The sequence below is a fragment of the Gallus gallus genome, chromosome 2 (assembly GCF_016699485.2).
Source record: "Gallus gallus isolate bGalGal1 chromosome 2, bGalGal1.mat.broiler.GRCg7b, whole genome shotgun sequence".
Taxonomy (NCBI): Eukaryota; Metazoa; Chordata; class Aves; order Galliformes; family Phasianidae; genus Gallus; species Gallus gallus.
In genome coordinates this window covers 30356880-30380189 of record NC_052533.1, presented here as the reverse complement: position 1 = coordinate 30380189, position 23310 = coordinate 30356880, and the positions used below count along the sequence as shown (strand labels likewise).

The 23310-nt window shown below is 36.3% G+C and overlaps 1 non-coding gene across 3 annotated transcripts in view; it reads right to left on the bottom strand.

Moving 5' to 3' along the window:
• Positions 1 to 13544, bottom strand: part of DNAH11 — a 34567-nt gene extending 21023 nt beyond the window's left edge. The window contains exons 1-3 of one of the 3 annotated variants that reach the window (XR_005857599.1): positions 13019 to 13544; positions 8226 to 10663; positions 1200 to 5135 (exon numbers count right to left, since the gene is read on the bottom strand). This is a non-coding gene — a transcript (dynein axonemal heavy chain 11). Of the gene's footprint in view, positions 1 to 1199; positions 10664 to 13018 lie in introns of all 3 variants that reach the window. The other 2 variants (XR_005857601.1, XR_005857600.2) reach the window with 2 other exon arrangements.
• Positions 13545 to 23310: the final 9766 nt, after the last annotated feature.

The following is a 23310-nucleotide window of genomic DNA, read 5'->3' as shown; positions in this document are numbered from 1 at the left end:
GCTATACACTTCTATATCAGTATAGTGTCAACCAAAGATATAGAAGAGCTATCACAACTTTGCCATCACTTTAGAGGATCACAATTCCACAATCAAAATAGTTTTGCATATATAATTTGGTAAAATGCAGTATCGGTCCACTAAAGGAATATATTTCTTCCAAAGAACTAGTTCTGTGTGAAACAGAATGGAAAGAGCTTAGCTGATTATAGATTTCTGTCTTAGTGAAGAGAATCCGTATTGATTTCCTCAAGTCTAATAGTAGCAGGTTCATGTTCCTCGGTGGTCATTTTCTGATTCACCCAGTTAGCAGGGATCAAAACACCCTACAGAAGGCTGATTGGAAAGTTCCAAGGTATAGCTTATTGGTTTTGGTGCTTCTGCCAAGATGGTGGAATATGATAGTCTGGAGCAGAAAATCCTTTATAAATCCTGAGATTAATCACATTTAACCTGATTGGTTATTTCAGTTTCCAATAAAGCTTAATATAACAAAGAAGTGTGCAGTTTTATACTGCAAATATGGATGGTCTTTGAAGCATGGTGAGAGTATACTTAATTAGTAATCCAAATTTGGTCCATACACCAACTTGTATTTCAATATCACTAAGTTTTAACTTTTCCATCTGTCTGTAACTCAAGGTATAATTACCATTTAAGTTTAGTTTGTGGACAACTAATTTTTATGAGTATGCGCATGCATGTATGCTCATGCACTCATATCGCACACTCAACATGCATTGTATTATACAGAAATACCTGAACAAACATGAAAAATTTTTTTCAAAATGTTGAAAAATGTTGAAAAATGTTTTCAAAAAACCTGTTCAACATAGGTAACCCCACATTCTACATCAACAACTTCTGGTACATTTTTTTAAATTTCCTTTATCTCCATTCTTCCCTGTAAATATTCAGCAACTACTACAATGCTACCGAGTACAAGAACCAGGTGCTCCACACAAATGAATATGTTTGTCAGTGGAGACAGCCTTTTTGAACAGAGTGTACTTCCTTGCGAATATATTTATTGTACTGAGGTGCTGTACTGCCGTGTCTTTGAAATGCTGAGACTTTGAGGACACCTTATCAGTACTGTAACACACTCAACAATAACCTTCATATCTAACACAGCCCATTTGCAATTATTTTGATTGAAACTCTTAAGGGGAGTAATTAAAGGCAATGAATTATTTTACCTTGAGAATTAAGATCTCTTCAGGCTACAAGTGAAACTCTAGGGTAGATTGTTCAGCCATCTGTTCAAATTGCAGGTTCTTCTTTCTCAGGACATCCAGAACTTGAAACAGGTCACTGGTTAGGCCCATGAAAATTGGGTTATCATCTGTCAACATTTTAGGCAAAGTGAAATCTCTTAAAGCTTGCATAAACACCTGGACAAGGATGCAAACCACAGATTACAAGAGCATTAAACCATTTTCTTTTTAGGAATTTGTTTTTATTCCAAGACAGAACACCAGGAACAGCTACTCCTGCACCTTCCAAGTGAAGGTTGCACTTGGTCCTCAGGGCTGTTCTTGTCTCCTCCTTTCAGTGAACCAGCAGCTGTCGGAACTGACAAAGTCCCCAGTCACAGTGGCACTGGGAAAACATTTTAATGAGTCATGTTAGCATATGAAGAGAAACCAGGTAGTAAATAGTCAGAAGACAATGTTCAATTTACACATAAAGTAACACCTTTATTCCCCTTTTTATAGGCTTGAGGTCAGCATCATAAGTAAGGCAAAAGTCTAAAAGGGTGAAAAATATATATCTATTTAATTTTTAATAACGCACCTGCATTCTTATATGGCAAAACGTGCACCAGAAGATAAAAGACCTAGGACAATACTGTGAGAATGTGATTTCATGAACTTTTGGACCCATTTCAGCTTTGGTTCCTCTGGTGACAATCTTACACAAACAAATATCATTACAAAAACCAAATGGAGGGATGGATTTCAGAAGCAGGCCACACACAGTTCTTCTAGTGATGAAGAAAGATGCAATGTATCTCCTTCCTTCTTCTTCAGAGAATATAATAGATGCAGGTTTCAGATGTCAGGGTGCCCTCTCAAAAAAAAACAGTATTTTCCTACTTGTCAGGTTCAAGACACTTCTATTAATTTACCATCACAGGAGTAAGGCTGTAGGGTAGAAACTATCACAAAGAGATCACAAAGGCCAAGTTGTTCTGGGAAGCTGTGCTTTTTATTAGAGATTTTCAGCATTTCCCACAGGCTGTATTTAACTAAATTCTTCTACCTCTTCCACCGTATTTTCAAATATTACTCATTGCAACTATGTCTCCATGATGAAACAAGGCAAGCAGAAAAATTGCTGCCAAACATCTCATTTGACCTGATATAAGCAATACTTTTTTGCTTCCTGAATAGAAAATTGGGTAGATTAGCAACATATTTTGCATCTAACACAAAAAATCAAAGAGACATGGATAACTACTCAGCCTAGTCTAAAAACATTTGGTAAGGAAAGGACGTATAAGTTATAGGTTTCTAAGATATTCTGAATAAAAATACTTCCTAGTATATTTATTTAGCAATGTTTTGTTTCAATTTTAAACAATCCTTCACCGTATTCACTGACAAAAGTTTAAACAAAAATACATTCAGACATTATATATTGTTTGTTATACATGACAGTTTCTGATCTCCCTTGAGGTTCTTCCTCTTACCAAGAAGTACCTTTAATTCTAATACAGATACCACACAATCACAGAAATTAGTTCGGCCATCCCTCGTACTAATCAATGACGTACAATTTTTAACACAAAATTAATACATTACAAGTGTACCAAGAGCAGAAAAAAAGGCACTTCATTTTAAATTTATATCTGATGACCTGATCATATAATGGATGATATCTGATATAACTGATGATGATATATAGGATGGATATACAATTTCAAGTGTCTTCAAAATAAAAATACAAGATTGTACGCTTAAACAAAAACCACCATCATAATTATTATATGGTGTCCATGTACACTGTTTCCAAGTGAACGTGTTAATTAACATGTAGAAAAACAAGAAGCTCAGAGACCCTCGCCTGTTTAGAGAGTAGTTCCCTGCGGAAAGTACACGAGGTAATAAACTTCCTGGCTAACAGACGTGCATCAATAAACCCCGCAGCAACCAACATAATTTCATAGGTCAGTTCAATGTCAGGGGCAACCATGGCACAGGGTTTAAGGAAGAAAACAAACACCATAATCCAGATACACAGATTAGTACTTAAACATGGTAAACATAAGTCACTTAAATAAAATGACTGTTGTGTGCAAACATTTTTAAAACAGAGCTTCAGAGAGTTACAATTAAGAACGTCAGTCAGAGCTAACAAGGACCTTACTTCAAAGCAAAAGGAGATAATTAGACACAGTTGATTGTCAGCATTCAGTAACATCACTGTACACAAAGGCAGCAGCTGAGAGATGTAGGGCTTGTAAAACAGGTACTAGGAAGCATCGGGCAGGCACATTCTACTGCAGTATTATTCACTGTGAATGACTGAAAGACATCAGCAGGAGCTGTGCAGGGGCTGGAAGTCATTACAATACTCTACCATTGCTGAAATGATTATTACTAAAAGGAATTCACTTTTAAGGGTTGTTAATACACTTACAAGGATTTGCTTGCCCTCAGAGGTTTAACTGTTTACTTTTTAAGCATAATCTTTAGTTCAAACTTTAAGAACAAAACCATTTTAATTATATGATTCAAAAAACACCTGTAGGGAAAGCCATTGTCCCTCCCATCTTTGCTAAGACTAAGCTATAGGACATTAAAAGATCAGTTATAACTGGTCTTACCTGTATAGTGAGAAAAATTTCTTCTCAGAAGGAGCAGTGATGCACTAGAACAGACTTCAGGAGGCTGACACCCTCCAGGGGGCGATGGAGTCACCATCCCTGGAGACATTCAATAACTGTGTAGTTGTGGCACTGAGGTACACAGTTACCGGGCATGATGGTGGTGGGTTGACAGTTGGACTGATGACCTTAGAGGTCTTTTTCAACCTTAATGATTCTATGATACCCAGGTTGTTGTAACAAACTTTACTTGCCAGCTCCATCCCATGTAGCCTAGCTACTACTGTATCTATGTTGTGGTGTATTGCATTGTGTTACAGCTTGGAAAGGATTCCCAAGGTTGAAGACTCAAAGGTCATCCGGATTAGGGAGGTTTCTCCTCAGAAAAAATGAGTAAGGAATGTAACAAGAATGGAATGTAATCCTTATGTCTGGAGCAGTGCTTTTCCCCACATTGCATGTTGTAAAGAGAGGACTAATGGCAGCCTTTTCAGTGACAGTCTTTGCAGAGGCTCATGAATTCAAATCTTAACCTCCTTCTTCTAAGCAGATGTTGCTTACTCCTTGTTACAAATTTAGGCTCAAAACCAAGAAAGCTCATTCCTGCTGCTGCCTGGTTCTCCCATCTGAAGCAGAAAAGCAATGCCACAAAACAAATCCATACTTGTACTTCTTCAGACAGCCTGACGATGCCCTGCAGCTTGCCCCACTGAACTTCACTATGTTGAGAAATTAAATCACATAATCATATTTTCCTCAAGTCTTGTTTAAAACAGTGAAAAGTGTTAACAGAGTCTGCACTAAAACAAAGACCATCATCACATAGATATAGATATGCAACTCTAAGACTTTGTTAGAATAAATTGGCATTGTTCTCCTGCCCATCACAATGGAAAAACATGGAACTTATTCACTCCCAGAACACCATTTTGATTCACAATTATAGTGTGAAAATATAGTCAGATCCTTACATTCAAAACTTTCTTCCTTGAAAGATCAGTCTTAGCATATGAAGTATAAATGTGTACTGTAAAAAAAGATAACAGGCTGTCGCATAGTGCGGGAAATTGCTTGCTGTGCACCACACTTTACAAAGCTTCTGTATGTAAACCAAATATCAACTTTTTTTTTAAATTAAGGAGTAATATCTCACCTGTGGTCACACAAGACAGGAAACTTGAGGATATTTGCTGTTACTTTGCCTTATTTATAGGGTTGGTTCTTGGATTTGTCTATCCCGTCTGTGGGTTGTAACTACTAAGCCAGCTGGGACTGATGGATGCACCTTCTTGAATCACTGATTCTAGCAAAAAAGATTCCAGAAAAAAAATCTTTGTTGCACGTGGTGTGAAAAAGTACTGGTTTTTGAATTTTCAACATATTGGAAAAGAAAAAAAAAAAGGGAAGATTTTGCTGAAAAATCCCAAGTAACCCTGGTATAGATCCATTCACGCTCTTCTTCAGATTAACCACTATTTTATTAAATTATTAAAAAAAAATTAAAAATTATTAACCATAATTTTTGCATTATATTACACAAGAAATATTTAACTTATTTTTAAAATTAAGAGAGATTAAGTTCACGTACTACTTAAGTGCGCACGCTTACAAGCATACACATGTTCAAAGATACTTTGTCTCAATAACAGCTCTAAGAAAACCTTATAAAATTCATATGAGGTATGAAAGAACACTGAGCATTTAATTTTTTATTCACCTAAAGAGAAAAAGCTGACACTGCTATTAGCAATATTCATTACTTGTCAGTCAAAGGTGTAAGAATTAGCCGAGGGGTATTTCTCAAGTACTCGTAAATGTCCTGAAACTGAACATTACCAATGATGCCAAAACAGTGTTTCTGGGCATCATCCCATCTATGGTGTAGATGCGACAGCCAAGCAATACCTCATGAACTGGTGACCTAAAAAGCCATTGCAGAGTCATTATGACTTGTAGGAGATACCCAGATGAAAGCAATGACACATCACAAAGCTGCAGCTGTCATCAGTAGGTTTCATACCTCATTCCTCACCATTTATGAGTGGTAACTACTAGAATCAATTATAAAAGATTAAACTCACCTTGAGGCAGCGGTGATTTTATACAGATGGAAGTGTAACATAAGATCTTTGTAATAGAGCGATTATAGAAGAGTACATTACAACTTATTAAGCCAAAATCCTTATGAACCATACAGTCTTTGCATAGAAATGGATGTTGCTTTTACCAGAACAAGTCTGATTTTGCTTCTTGAGTTTCTTTTTGGCTTGATGCCATCTTAGAAATCCACTTTGTTTCATTTCACAGTTTTCAAATCAATGTGTCTTCAGTGTTTCCATTTAAATAGCAGCCAACAGTGTCAGAGGGTCAGAGGGTGTAAGCTGTAACACTAATCTACAGGATGTGACTGTACACATATACCTGAGGCCATGAGAACCCCTGACCAAATTTCTATGCACCATTTTAGAATGAAATTGTAATAAATAAAATCTCTGGCAAAAAATAGAGTCACTGGAGCTTCTCATCCTGTAGTGAATCTTGCTAGAGAAACACTGGAGGGAGGCCCTGTCCTCACATGCTTTCTTAGGCACAAAAGTATTTTGAAGAAATCTGAGGCTCAGGAGGTCAGAAGAGAAATAAGAATTATTTCATATTTCAATACCCATCTAGCGATACTTTGTGTGCATTCAAACCAGTAGTATGTGACAGCCACCTTAGTTGTATTTTAATTATACTTGGAGAGAGCATTTTGATTTAAGCATGCATTCAGTACTGTATACGTATGCACTTATAGTCACCACAGAAAGAGTACCTTGTTCTGGAAATTCACGTATATGCCTCTAAAAGGAAAGAAAGCACACTGAAAGACTGAAGATGGAATAATTAAGACATGATAAGAACTGCAGAATGCTCAAGGGTAATCTGCACTCCATTTAATAACCTCAAATTTAGAGGTAATACCTTGCTGCTCGCCAGCAGGTAATTTCACTGAGCTTCCTATTTTTCTGTAGCAAATCACGATGATATACCAATGCAATTATAAGGGATACACCAGTAGCAGCATTTTGTATGAAATTGCCTAGTATCCCAAAATATTAAAGACCACTTTTCAAAAACACACCAAAACTCCACTTCTCTTTTGCAGAGGACCAGGTGGTCATTTCTAACCCACAGATCCTGTCCAGAAGTCCTCAGCACATATAACATCCAGACAGGAAACAGTGACAATGTGGGACAGCGCTGCACTCTGCTTGCAGAAGCGTCACCACATCACACATACCGCACATTATGCATCAGTCTGTCTTTCACAGGAGCTAGAAGATATTTTTAAAAAGGCACATAAGAAGCAAGTCCAGGAGCTGGATACACTGGGAATAACATGGCACATCAGCCAGGATTTACTAAAACAAAATAACCACTGCTACCAAAATAAAAATGACCGAACAAAGCAAGACCTCAAGTCAACCAAAAAAAGAACAATCGCCCCCCACCCCCACCCTGACACAGAAAAAACCACACAAGAATCAGTAACCCAAATACTCCCTACGCAAGATCGCACTACCAGTTTTATCATCATACTTAGTTGTCATTGGTGGAAATTTGACACTTCATTTAACCTTTTAAAAAATAACTGGTCATTCTGTAGCCAAATGTCCTGTATTTTGAACTGTACACTGTGTGAAAGTGTTTCTTTTGTTTAAGCCTGCTGGTTAATAGTTTCAGGTAACAACTATTAGTGCTTGTATTGTGAGAAACAGTGAACAAAGATTAACCTTTGTTCACTTTTTATATTATAGGGATAAATTTTAGATAACTATAAAGGTAAATAAATCTTAGGTAACGCATTCTCCTCCTTATGAGCCTCCTTCCCATGTTGTTTATCCACTTGGCAGATTCTCTAGACTGGAAAAGAAAAACAGAACTACTTAAAGTTTTTACAGAAAGAAAGAATGTTCATACCAGAACAGAAGCATTGGGAAGAAGATGAAGGTAAGCAAGGATGAAGAAAAATTCACATAGCAGAAGCTACCCTTCTGAAGCAGGTCTAAATTAAATAGTGGTTTGACACAAAAAAAACCAACAGTTTCTGCTTCCTTACACAAATGCATGGGTTTAACATATGCATATGTGGTACTTGTATACACTGTTCTTGCTACACTGACGTGGCTGAACTCTGTCAGTATTTTTGCTTTTATCTTTCATCTCAGTTCAGAATGGACCCATGGAAAATCCAGTAATCAAGATGTGATAAAAATACCCATGAGATAACAGAAATGACATATTTATTTCCCCAGTACATACTAATGGCATTTCATTTACTATAGGGTTAAAAATCTAATGTCTTTTCATGAGATCATTTTCACTGAATTAAACAAAAAGAAGATATCCATACCGGTTGCTTGTGGTAATCCTTCAGGGCTAACCCAAGCCTTCTTCCAGTCTAGAGAATGCCATTTGTATATCTGAAACCCATCAGATTTGTGAACCCATAACTTCAACCTGGGTTGAGCAGACAAACACCCACTGTTCTCTGTGCTTTTCTTCATAGGTCTCCATGACATAGGGACACATTTTTTGTACAGTTTCATCAGGGTGTAGAAACTGAGAATCTACCTTTTGATAAAAAGAAAAAAAAAGCATAAACCTGCACACGTAGCATAAACGCTACAATCTGTACTGACAGAACAGGAAGCTCATCTCATTAACCTTTACAAAGGATACTATTTACATCAACATCCTTTGAAGACTTGAACTGAGAGGTTGTTGTTGTTCTTGTTTTCCCATTTTCTCTCTCCACACTACCTCTTCAGTAGGATTTAACTCTTAGGAGTCTTTTCCACTTACTGGGATACCATTGTTTTAGTTTATATATCCATTTGGTGTAACATACAGCAATATAGTCTTAGAGCTCCAAATGTAAAAGTCTGAATTATACAGTTCTGCAGACAGCATAAACACAAACACTACAGTCTTTCCTATGTTTCCATGCACTCAAATGTATCTTGGAGAAACCACCGTTAAGAGGTGAGCTGCATGTATTTGCCCATTCAGACTGCGGCCTCCCTGCTGAGACAATCAATCATTAGAACCACATGCAAGATTGATTTTATGCAATGTGAATGCTTATCCATTCAGCACTGTTGCGGGAACAATACATTATTGTCTCAGAAGCTGCTGATCTGTTTTTTCTGACCTACCACTACCCAGTTCACACACATACTGGATGGCCAATTAGCAAACAGGAGGCTCAGAAACAGCTGATAGTGGAAACGGGTGAGAGCTGGAGGTCTTGAGAGGTATGCCTTAAAGGATAAGAGAGGAAGGAATTGAAAAGTGTCATTTAAGATGAAAGAAAAGAGCAGAAGAAGAGAGGAAGTATGAGAAATGCAATATTCAACCAAAAACTTAATTAGTTCTTTGGCTTTTGGTACAATTTTTTTTTTCTTAAACACTTAACCCTCTACCCTTCTTTATAAACCTACACATAAGGGGCAACTAGATAATTTATTTAAATATTAGTTCATCGGGCAATTTTGGGCCTTGTAATTATAACAGTGGTATTTTGGAATTTGGAAAAAAATAGCTGTAGGATTTTAAATCACCTTATGTTTCTAAAAACTGACATTTCATGCCAGTCTAAGTGTCTATATCCCAAAGAAGGGAAAATTCATTGTGTAAATTCCATAGAACTCAACACACCTGACTGCTGCAACTGCACCCTTCATGGAAAGGGACATACTCCCTTTGTATGCTGTACCTTCCAAGGGTAGTATTTGCTTGTTGACATTTAAGATCAAAAGTTTTGTTCAGAAGTCTGTAAAATGATGAGACATCTGCACCAAAAACCACCAGAGGCAGAAAAAAAAAACATTTGCCTTAGATTTGCCTCAATCACTCTTCCTTTACACATATTTCTATTAAAGCTGTTGTTAATGACACTACTAGGAGTTGTCAGAAGAGTCTAAAGGTCTAAAATAGCCCAGTGTAAAACTGAGAAGACTTAAAATCATTATTAATAATTGCTGAATCATTATTAATAGTCATTAATGCTTATTTCATGAAGATTTGTTTATTCAGGTATGAATGCCTTGCAGAAAACACTTCTGACTGAGGATTTTGAAGACCATGCTGGTGTGTAGACAGCGATCTACTCTTGAGAAATAGAACAAAAGATTGTTTGCCTGCTGTCCTTGTTTGTGGCATAGAGCAATTAATGTATGAAACCGGCCACTAAAATCTATTATTTAAAAGAACCTGTGAGAATCCATGATCCAAAAAGGCTCAGTGTTCAAGCCAGTCAAGTGTTGGAAAGGTTTCAGTACTTCTGTTACATGTCACATCCCTTTAAAAAAAAGTTTTAAGGCATACCAATAATTGTAGTACTCAGAACTAACAGCCATAAATGGTCATCACTGAAGCCAGGAGTATCACCTAGAATGTAGATAACAGAGTATAAACTTTTGAAAGGCAAAGTGCTTGTGCCTTAAAACAAATTGGTCTCAAAACGTCAGAAAATGTAGATTGTTATTGAAGAGAGGATAACAGAAAGATAGCTACAAAAACATCAAAAATATCTTGTATAATGATCAGTCTCAATCACTAACAGTGTAACAAAGGTCATAAATCTTTCAGTCTTATCATCACTAAACATAGCAGATCTGAAAGCTGATCATTTAGCATCAGAAGTAGAATAGATTTGACGATCTCATTGGCATTTTCCATGTTGACTCCTGAAAACCTATGATCCAAGTGAATGCAAATCACACACAGCTAAATTTCCAGGAAGAGAAAGCACAGGATTTGTATCATCTTCTCAGAATGAGGTGCCATCTGTAAGAAATACAGAAATTAGAACTTCTTACACATTTCCTTTCTAGAAACCAAAACAGAACATGTTCTTTGTACTGGTTCAGACCAAGAAGTCTAAGAGAGTGAAATACTACCAGAGAAATGAGGAGGTATGTTTGGCTATGTGGAAACTCCCCTCCAATATTCCAGACAGTCCAGTGTTAGAAATCAAGGGATAAGAAGAATTCTTTTTTGACAGGGTGGTTATTTACAGATAACAGAATTTTGAAAACAAACAAACAAACAAACCCCAAATTACTACTCTGATTGGAGAGCAAAGTGAGTGCTCCTCCTAAAATATATACATTTTCATGTATGAAGAATAACAAAATGAAAACACATACTAATATTGACACTAGAAGTATTAAGACTCAAAACTCTCAATTTCATGCCTATCTGAGTGGAAAAAGGTAATAATTGTTTATGCATAACAAAGAATAATGCACAAACCAAGTGGTAGGTTTTGTTTTTGTTTTAAATTTCTTATGACTTTTTCCTCAAAGGAAGAAGGGGTGTAACTTCAAATATCATTGCTCTACAGGCTGGAAGAATGAATGCCAGTGAGGAACTCAAGGCATACTTTAAACTGTACTGAGGGAAGACCTTTGCAGTACAATCCACTATATCCTGCAGTAAGCAGGAAAGAAAGATTCCCTGCTCCCAGTTGGTGAGTGGGGTGAAAAATGGATTAAATCCAAACCAAAAGAATTTGTAAGGGATTTGACAAAGTTTTACATCATGTAATCCATAAGTAACAAAACAATGCTTCAAATGTAATTGTTCATATGAAAAGCAGTACAAGTCCAATATGTCAGATAGCAACAAACGACAAGAATTACCATATACGTTTACATACAGACAAAAAGCAACCTGACTTAACAGCTCATTTCCTGTCCGTTCCTGAGCTAGTCTTCCAAACAAGTCATAACCCTCCATAAGCTTTATCTCCACAGCAAATCTTCAATTTTTTTCTTGTCTCTTTGGTTTGGTGGTAGCTTCTATCACCTTTTTTACCACTGTATTAGTCACTAACTTCTAAATAGAGTTGCAAGGAAAGTAGTTACAACTCATGGCATAACACTCAGATTTGTTTTCATTTCATACCTTCTAGTATACTAGGAAAAAGAAACTGTAGGGAAAAGAGGTGGAAGGAGGCACCTCATCAGCTTGTTTGAGATTTTATTTCTTAAGTGGTGAGAAAAGAAAATCCACAACCATTTATGCATTACAATGTTTAGACTGAACATGAAGGAAATGAAAAGGAACTCGGACAACTGCCAGTGAAGAAAAACAAATAGTGCTTTGATTATACTACTAGATCTCTTCTAACAAAATAAGAATGACAGATTGCCGAGAGAAGCATTAACTTGCATGACAATTCTGCTTATGCGTGCAAGATCAATGCTTTTCTCAACATGCACCATGAAGAAATTTGTGCCTGTTAAATGCCATAAATAATTTCATCATTCTTGACAAGATTCTCAACTAGCTCAACGGTGAGAATGTAGAATCTGTGTGTACAGTTAGATATGCTGCAGCCCACATTGTTTACATTGCAGATTCAAACAATTAGAATTTTACTTAAAGTTTTAAACGTAGAATGTCCTTCTGATATGATAAATATCTTATCTTTTCAGAAATTCATATAGTGAATACTCAAAAATTTGCCTGACATATGTGGACTGACTCATAGGTATGTTGATAACACAAGGTATTTCCTTTACTCATCAAGGTTTCAGTGATCTTTTTGGTCGAAATGAACAATTAAGACCTGATATTTTGTGAAAAGTGAAAATATTTAGGCTGATACACAGTCACATTTGACAAATGAAATTAATTACATCATAACCTTGTATTTCACTGTCATAAATGTCAAGGAGCTTCAGAGAAAGGATTCCTGTAAATCAGAAGTATCATCACTGTGCAACTACAGGAGATTAAAAAACTAATGAAGAGTAAATAAAAGAAGATTATAACTAAATTGTAAAATAAAAATAATTCATCAAATAGAGGAACAAGGGCTAAGATAGTTTCAAGAAATTGTCTTATTATTGTATACAGTAAGACATTATTACATGCTGCAAGTGGACAGTATAATATTAAGTGATTTTTAAAAAGTCTAGAAAAACATAAGATTAGAAGGCTGTAGTTTTATTAACTCCTACATGGAGATAAGAATGTCCTTAGAATATACATAGCACATATAATCTCACATGAATAACATCTGAAGAAAACAAAAGTCACTGATAAAAATTCAGGAAAAAAGTTTTTAACGTAAAGTGTAACAACGGAGTGAATAAAAATGATATACTAATAATATTTCTATCAAGTCCTTACTTGAATGTTATCTAGAGTCCCAAGCAACTGTTTGACTGAATAATAAAGAAGCTCTTTATGCTTTATGAAGAGCTCTCTCTCTCTTTATGAAGAGCTGTGATGCTCTTCATAAGAAAATTCCATGGCAGCCCACATTCAACCGGTTCCTGCCAAAATCTGAGAACAAGAAAAGTAGTTATAACCTCTGTTTATACATATCACATTTCATATTTTGAGTTGAAAACTTCAATTAAATTATATTCAATGCACAATGACGTAAACCACGCTGCATACAAAAAGCCACTGAATTTTGCTCACGTGAAACTATTCACTGGTATCATGAATTTCCTGAAGTACAACTTCATCAAGACTGCAATCTGTACATACTCTTCCATGGAAATAGGTGGAAAAAGATGGACATCTCTCACATTTCAAGTACCCAACTCTAGCACAGCTCTGTCAACTATACCATGGATTTCTTCTTCTAGTTTATGAAGTTGGAGTCCCAGAAGATCTGTCAAGATAGTATCTTCTACTACTAAAAACTTGACCTAGAAAGCAAAGAATAGTAGATAGCAGAATGAGTAAATGAGTAAGAAAAGTCTTACAAAAACACATAACAAAGCGTACAATGGAATACAAGAGAAAAACATTGAAATATTATATGCATTCTAGATACCAGATATGCTGTCATTACACTGAAACTTTGAACCTGATCAGCCTAGATGAAATATTATTTTGACACTTTCTTCTTTTTTTTTTTTCCTTTCATTTTGAAAGTTCTTTTATGGTATTCTGTGTGTTTTTCTATTGAGACGTATAACATATCACACCACTAAATGACAAGTTTATTTGTCCAGCTGCATCAGAAGTTGAAGCAAACTACAGATAGATACAGTAATTCACAGTAGAAATCTTAGGGACTGGTGAGGGTATTTGCCTTTTTTCTATTTTTTCTTTTAATTTTTTTTTACTGCCTAGCTACTTCAGGGCTAACCAAAAGTTAAAGCATATCATTGAGAACATTGTCTGAATGCCTTTTGAACACTGACATGCAAAGGGCATCAGCCATCTCTCGAGGAAGCCTGTTGCAGTGTTTGACCACCCAAATGATAGAAGACATTTTCCTAATGACCAGTACCTTGCTGACAATAGAAAAATTGAAGAAGTTTGTCAGAAAATTCTATTTTCTTTTTTCATATGTAGATGTTTGGGACAGATGTAGTTAGCATAATAGGGAAGATTTCACTGGGGTCATTGCTTTACGTGGTAAATAAATAAAGGCTCTGGAAATGTACTTTCCTGTATGGCACTTTAAGTAATGGAGCTATTAATATTGTAACTACACAGTGATTATGTGATTAGAGCTGGATCAAGCCATTTACTTCATCACAGCTCCAAGAATTTAAGTAGTTTTCCAATTAATTTTTTCACTTTAGATAAAAACATTCGTAAATTTATTATATCCGAAGCCACTATTCATAGAGAGTTAAGGGAGACTCCTGTGTACACCTGAGCATGGCAAACACGACAAGTAATCAGCCTGAGAGCATCAGTGGCATCCATCAGCATCTTCCTTTTTCCATAATCTGGATTATGTGCCATAGTGAACGATGTGAAAGTAGAGGATCAACACATCAATCTTAGCTCTATCCTTGCTTTTATTACTCCAATCACCCTGGTATCACAACTGGCTGCGTGAAGCTGTATGATTTTGAAGTGGTTTTAGACAAGAAGTCTGCTGTGAATTCTTCTCTTAAAGCACTACTAATTGGGCATGCAAATAAATCTATTCATTTCTGCATGAAACAAATGCATAAATAAGAACTATTATACCCACTAGGTTCAAGACTTTCTTCATTTCATGGTGAAGTATTACACTATCTGTGGACCACAATTATTCCTCTAGTGTCTTGCAAATTGTCAGGGGTCCTCTGTTCTTATTTTCACTTCATTCCTCCCTTATTGCATTAGAACTGACTTCTTTAGGATTACTACCAATAACCCACTGCAAATTCTTCAAATGAAGAAAATGTCCTCCCTTTGAAGTGAAGCATCTTTGCTGAAGCTATGGAACAAATTCAGCTACTCTGGACCTGTGTCTGAGGGAAGAGCAGATAAAACTCTGAAAACTCCATTTGTCTCAGAAAATACTGATTTTCATTTGGTCATTTATTACTCTTTCATTATTCTTTCACACACTGCACAAATAAGAATTGTGACAACATGGCTTTACCAGATTCTCCCACAGGGATTAGAAACTCAGCCAGAAAAATTAAATTTTAAAGGAAAGCTCCAAACCAAATCAGAACATTCAGTTTGGACACAAGCTACAAATCCACTGAAACATCAAAGTGGGTGGGAAGAGTGAGAAAGGGGTGTCACCAAGACAGATAAATTGTAGAAGCAGACAGCTATGGAACCTGCCTTGGCAAATCATCTGATCTCTATATCCATCTGTTCCCCATTAATCTGTCTCCACTGGGTTTTAGTCCAATCATCAATGCTGCTCTGAAACAGAAAGTACAGATAAAAGTGTCAACAACATTTGGTAAAAACAAGCTTCTGCTATATATAATCTGCTATAACAGATAGATGGATACAGGGGGGAGGCCTAGCATGCAGTGATACCTCCTGGACTTTATTATTATGTTTTTCCAGCCCTGCACCACCACTACTTAGAAAGTATACCAAATATTCTGTCTTCCCAAAATCCAACCCAAAATCCAAGCATCTATGATACTTCACGTGTCAGTTTCTGATAGCTTTCTGGCACTACGTATACATACTATTAGATATACCCATATCCACTAGCATTATGCAGAAGTAGCTGAAGGATGTGAGGGAAACCACCCTGTTTCCCTTCCATGGCAATATATCGTATTTTTAACCTATATAAAACACAACATCTTGAGGTAAATCAAACTTCACAACGCTGATTTCCTACTCACGCTACTCTGGAATGAGGACCTAACTGAGACATAACCACTGGGGAAACGGTCTTGCTTGTGATATTCTACAGTTTTCTCACATAGAATACATCAGTTCTGAAGTGGGACTTTCTGGCTTTTAGAATATCTGTTCTCTGATTTTAACAATTTCAGAAAATTATCAATACTGAACTTAAAGTGAATCTGCAAAATTTTGGGTAGTCTTGACATTTGTTAAACTGAGATTAGAGAAATTTTCAATCTGTTTATCCAAAAATATAGCAGGGAGATTACAAAAACAAAAAGAATATGACATTCTTCCATATGATTTTTTTTTAAATCAAAACTGTAAACCTTTCTAGGAGAAAATTAAGAATGTAGCATTTGTATAGCATATATTAACTCTATAATTCCTTTTTAAAAAACCCTGCATTAACATAATCATTCATGTCCCACCCTTTCTTGAACAACTGCATTTCTTTTTGCCATTTGACATTCCCCTTATTTCACTTGCCAGCCTCAATAATTATAGTGGAATGGATGTGGGATAGAACATACACAGAAACAAATGGCTAAGATACCTGAAAGTATCACTTGACTGACATTAAATCCCAGGTTTCCTATCCACAGCTAATCAGAGTCCAAAATTACTGCTAACTGCTTAAAGGAATGTGAAGCAACATCAAAAATGCACTCAATGGAGATTCTGTATGGCTAAGCTTCTGCAAGGGGACATGAATACAAACATGATTTTGCCAGTAGAAAAAAAATTGTTAAAAAATTACTACAATCCTTCTCAGAACAAAATGCAACAGTGAACTAATTGCCATCATCCACGTAAAACAAGCCATTTAAGGAACGTAATAAAAGCTAACTGTCTTATACCTGGCATTTTATAAGGACAGAAAAGAGGAATGGAATTATTTTACAACCCAGAGGTCAAACATTGCTATATATACACATATGTAAACATAGAATATTACTCTTCATACAATACCTCTACCTAGATGCAAACTTGGTTTGGCATCTTCTGTCTGTAGTTTACCAACAGTGCAACAATTCTTTTAAAGGCTCAAAGGGTTCACCAACAGCTGTCTGCCTCCCTTTCAGAGCCAAGAGGTGGCCAGTGATTTCTGCCAGCACATAATAATGCCTCTCACTTTGAAGTCCAGCATCTGTCACTTTTATAAAGCCTTTGAAGTCAATCAGACTATCAAAGAGAGAAAGGTAAAATTACAAGTACAGCAAACACTGCTTACTGTAGTGAATAAACATGTACTAAGCTCTATTGGTCCTGCCATTGGCACTCGTTGTAAAACTACATAATTTCAAGAGAGTTTGAGTCCAACTTCCAGATATGGCAAGTACTACTGAGAATAAACCCAAGGTATGCGAGAACAATATCTAGGAAACAAAAGCAAACAAAAATAACAATTAAAAAACTCTAAAAAGTAGCAAACACAGCTCAGCGCATTACATGTGTACGTATTACATACATAAAGACCCAATCTTATTACTTCCATAGCACACGCCATTTTACCTGAAAATGACATATCTTAAAACATACTCCTTAAACATCCAGCTCCACTTCTTAATAATATTTAGAAAGGTTATTTTGAAAGGCTAAGTCATTACTCTAAACCAGCTTTCAAAAATTCTTGAGTCTTCAGACTTACTCGTCTGAACACAGATTTTCATAGATATCAATCTAAAGCAGAAGACAGAAAAACATGCACGTACATATCCAAATTTTTCTTACTAAATAGCCAGTTACTAAGACTAGTTGCTTTCATGCCTGCTCTTTACACTGTCTAGTGGTGGGAGGCCAACAAGAGACTTTATCTGTAAAAGATATCTGTGAAGACATTGAGCCACGGTCACAAGGAAGAAACGGCCTCATAAACTCAGGCTGGTCCTCTAGTCAGAGATAAGCATAGCTATCATGAGATCTTCTGTACACCAAGACTTTGTTGGTAATACTTGTTACTCTCCTGCCTGAGTTCAGACAGATCAAACACGTTGTTCATATTGACCTAGACATTAAAGAAAAAGTTTTATTATTTTCAGTAACTGAGAAACTGTAACAACAAATGGTTAAACTTGCACTGATGTGTAAATGAAAGACTGGAATTCCATACATTTTCCCTAGATATCTATTAACAAGAAAAATTACAGTTCACCGAGCTCGCTCTTGTTTGGGTTTATATTTGCTGCATAAATGCACTAAACCAAATTGAATATATGGGGTAATGGCTTTAAACTAAGAGGGTTTAGATTTAGATTACATATAATAAAGAAACTCTTTACACTGAGGATAATATTGTGTGGAGATTGTGCATTCCACATCTTGAAGGCCCCATGCCTGGAGGCATTCAAGTCCAGGTTGGATGGGGTCCTGGGCAGCCTGATCTGGTGGATAGAAGCTCTGCCCATGCCATGGGGTTGGAATTAGGTGATCTATAAGTTCACTTCTAACCTAAGCCATTTAAAGATTATCTAATTTTACATATCTTTAAGTTATTCATCAGTAAATGTGCTATATATGATTCTGGTCATCAGTCTACTGAACATTCCCTTATACCCATACTTCTAAGGTTAAGTTTCCATTACATGCCGATCTACAGATTTCAGCACGGAACAGATACAGAAAGAGAAGCATTCAGCTAATTTTAATCAGCTTTGCGTAAAATGGACAACTTCATTCTGCTGCTCACAGATGCAGAAGTGGGTGAAAGCATGAGTAATCCTTTGGAAATTAACAGGACTACACTTCTGTAAGCTTTGAAACTGAGAGAACAGATGAGGCTCAGAATTTCAAGGCTGATGCTATTAAATGAGCTTGTAACTAAAAATAAACTTCTTGCTGCTTGCAATTATTTGGATTCTTTATTTCTAGGCACAAGAAGAGAAACTATAACTCGTAATCTATAACTCATAATCTTCTGATTCCAAGTGGGCTTCCACTATTTTCACTTGGACACACATTCAGAAAATATTACCTAGCAGTTCATCTGTAAGGTCATAAAAGCCACCATCAGCCTCTTTAGCTAGAGAAGGTTTAAAATAAATTTCTGTGCCAGTAAGGGTCATTTGTGTTTGAAAAAGCAGAGCTGGCTTCAAATTGTCTTCTGAATTCTCCAAAAAGAAATCCGAAGAACACATTATGGTGTTAAATAAGCCATCAGTCAGAATGTTATCAATGTACTCAATGTAAATCTTCCAAGTGGCTGAGAAGAAAAAAAGGAAAATCTTGGTAGATTTGTGAAAGGACAGGCAGGAACTTAGCATGAATCATAAGGGAGTTTACAAGGAGTGACAACATTCAGAAGTACCTTATAGCGGCCATACAAGGACATGGAATGGCTTGATTTGGATGTTGCAGTGCCAGGATTTTTACCCTAAATGCACAAATAACTTTGCAAGGCTTCTGCATGAATTAAACTTGCACTGTTCATACAGTTCTGGTTTGCATTCATTCTTCCAATTTTAATTACCTAGATTAAATCATGTATTTGCAAAAAATAAATAAATAAATGAAAAATCAACATGCATACACACAGAGGCTTTGTTTCCTACCATGTCAAATAGAACAGCAATTTTCCCTATTTCTTAAATAATTATTATTACTTTAATAACAACGTTAAGATTTGTATCTGTTTCAGAAAATTTGCTTGTAAAAATAACACCTTACCCAAAATACATGCTCGTTGCATACACTGCACTCACTCGCTCTCCAAAAGAGCAGGTCTGAGCTCCCATCCACCAGCAAAGTTCATACACACAGAGTGGCTGAGCCCACCTGTGCAAACCCAGCAATGCTTGTGGGCACACATGAGCATCTGAAGTGCAGAGAAATGATAGGGACAATTGGCTGGTCTGAGGATTTTGTTGTTGTGGTTGAGGGAGGGTGTAAGTGTAGAAATAAAAATTGGTCATGAAATAGAAGATAAGAACGTCATTTGAATGGAGTTTGGTCAGCAAACAAACTTAAGTATGTTAAGGTAGATTATTTGGAATGATTACATCCTGCTCATGATGCATGTTTTTGGACCAATAGCAGAGAAGGGGCACCCATGGCACCTGCAGCTGCTGCTGGGCCCTGAGGCACACACCTGCATGAGGCACACTCACATCCAGCAGCACCACCACCTCGAGAGGGTTTAATCACATCCCACAGCACCAGGACAGTGCCCTCTGCCCGTCTGGCTGCTTTCTGCTAGAAACCCCAGGTGGAGCAAAAACAAGCCCTGGGCCAGTGGCTGGGGCACTCACCTGGGAGCGAGCAGCTCTATACTCCTCACATACCTGCAGCCACCATTTAACACAGATGCTCAGAGCATCCCAAGCGCTGGACCAGAGCCTGCGCTGAGGACAACCAGGTGCTTGAGCCAGAAGGCAGCTGTGCCAAATAGGAAATAATGGGATAGGTAGTGCTTTATTTGAACGGATATCAAAAGAAAATTAAACTTTTCAGAACAAAACCCCATTTCCAAGCTTGCTGTTATTTATATCAATGAATTAACACCAGGATCATTAAAACAACCTAAAAGCTTATGCGGAAAGAACAGTAATAAATACTCTGTTTTATAAAAAATTCATTCAGTGGCTATTATTGGATATAGTTTTAAGGAGTTATTTTAACTATCATTGCAAAATATCACTGAACGTTTTAAAAAGCTTTGGTATTCTTTAAGTAGAATCGATTGATTAATTATTTATACCAGAGCCATACAGATATTGCATCCTAACCCTCAGGAAAAAAAAGCTTACAAAACAGACTGTGGCAAAAATATATATATATATATTTCTTAATTAGTTAATTTTGGTAAATGTTAGCAAGAGATTTTGTTTCACATTATCCATATTTTATTCACTCACATTTCTATACAGACAGTATCAGCCATCTAAATGCTTCTCTGTAAGTGGCACTGCTAAATAATTCAATCTTATGATGAGGAGTAAGTATCCAGAAAGACTTTTCTTAAGAAAATGAATTTCTGGTTCAACACGAAGTTGTAGGCATGCCTACTTCTGTTCAGCCTTATCAATTTCCCAGTGCCATAATCTCCAAGCTCACTGATACTTTAAAATAAACAAGTAGACAATGGCACAAGTGCCCATCTGCAAGGTGAAATACTACCATATTGGTGTAATCTGAAGGCCGTACATTCTCTTTTTAAACTCTTCATAGCTTTCCAAAAACTCTTCATTTTGGAGACCTGCTCACTTAAAATTTTCCTGTTGAATCCACCTAATTCCAATTTTTCCAGATTTTGAAATTCCAACACATTAATCAACTTAACAAAAGTAATTAACAACTATGAAAGAAAAAGGCAATAACAATTCCTATGTTTTGAGATTATTTGGGCTCATTCAACTTTATGTCTTCTGGTTTGGCAGAACAAGAAGTTAAAACATATAAATATCTTAAGAAATTAATATGAAAATGTGGAGGAGAAACAGGTAATTCCAGCAATGTCTTACCCAGGTTGAGTAACTTGCAGGATTAAAACACAAGTGGAAATGAACTGTTCCATTGAACATACACATATAATTCCATTTTAATTTTAGCAGATTAAGTTTTAGAAGCCTGATCTGAAGAGAGCATGCACTACTAAGCATACTTTCATGTTTAAACACATGATTTATTTATATAGCCTTACACAAAATGTTGCTATGAAAATTAAACACAAATCTTTTTACGACGAGTGGAAGTGAACCCACTATAACCTGCTTTGTAACATGTGCCAAATACATTTCTATGGTCTCCGATTTCACTTGAATGTAGTAATTGTTTTCTGCCCCAAAGGGATGAAAACAGCTGGTTCCCAGTGCATTTAGAAATATGCAATCCTTCTTCAGCAGCCAAACAGCCACTGGTTCTCCAAACAGACTCCTGCTGAGTGGTGAACACCTACAGGTACAGGCTCTACGGGATACCTTTGTCCTGGGGAATACCTGGACCTATCTGCTGCTAATGGACAGCCGAGCCCACACACTTACCCAAATACAACTGTATTACTGCAAATAGACAATGTTTCTCAAATACTATGCTTTTAATCATCAAGATAGATTATTAGTAATACCTCAATCTTCTGTAAGCAGTTGAGAAACATATCAAATCATATCAAACAACATCTCAGGTCTGAAATCCCATGGTTTAAATTCCTTGCCACAGCAGAATTAACTTTTCAATCTGTTCCTGAGATAGAAGAATGAATCCCTAAAGCCTTTTAGGATGCTCTTTTGCTATTTTCATCTGTTCCAGTGTTTCTTCAGCTTCACCTTTGGAAATGTTTAATGGTGAAAGATACAGTCTAGACTAGAATATAAATAAATGGATAACAGAATTTTTCAGAATACAATCATTACACCACTCGATGTTATTTTCTACTTCATGTAGGAACACAAAAATAATGAACGAGCCTTCAAAATTGTCATCTCTAACTCCACTAGTTTTCAACTATCTCATAATGGAACTCTAACTTTCAAGATGCTTCCCAAATATGTTTAAGTTGCTGCAAATTTCAACTACTAGACTGACCGATATCTACTCTCTTTTGTGCAATGTATATTCAGGATATCAAACTTGAGACACATGTTTACCTGACATATAATTCAGGACAGTATCATGAATAACCTGAGAGGGAGAACCAGGAACCATGGATTACACTTATGTGAACCTGCAAGTTAATGCAATGCAAGTAGGGTCTGCAGGGCAGAAATTTGAGGAAGTAAAACCAGTATTATAATTTGTCAAGCATTCAGAACAATTTCAATGACAACGTTATAAATTACCCCCATTAAAGTTCAGCAAGGAAGGAGATGATACAGAGTTAAAGGAGTGGCAAATGTGGCCTTGCAATGTATAGAGAATGCTGCTTAGCAACATTTGGAAGCTCTCATACTTCCATCGAAATCATGGGTCTCAGGAGAAGTATAAGAAAAGTTTGATGGTAAGAATGAAAATGCATCAAGATGGCTCATTCACAGTTTGTTTGCAGATGCCCCAATTTTCTTATCTGTGTTGCTCTTATCAACATTTTGCAGTCCATGAAGGCAAATACCTGAAAAGAAGAGGCAACAAACTTACATGGAAAGAAGGCTGATAAGGAGAGATAGCACAACCTGAAGAGGTTACCTAGTTTTCAAACAGCTGTTTTCTCTCAATAGATGAGACACACATTTCAATCTTAAATACACAGTATGTAAATAGTGAAGCTGACAACTAATTATTCATCTCACAATTTAATTATCTAATACTGGTTGAGCATATTGAAAATATAATTAAGCTTATTATTGGAAAATGAACAAATAGATTAAATCATTGTGTTTGTTATTAGTATACTGCATAACAACTAACATTCATTTATTAGCTACTTC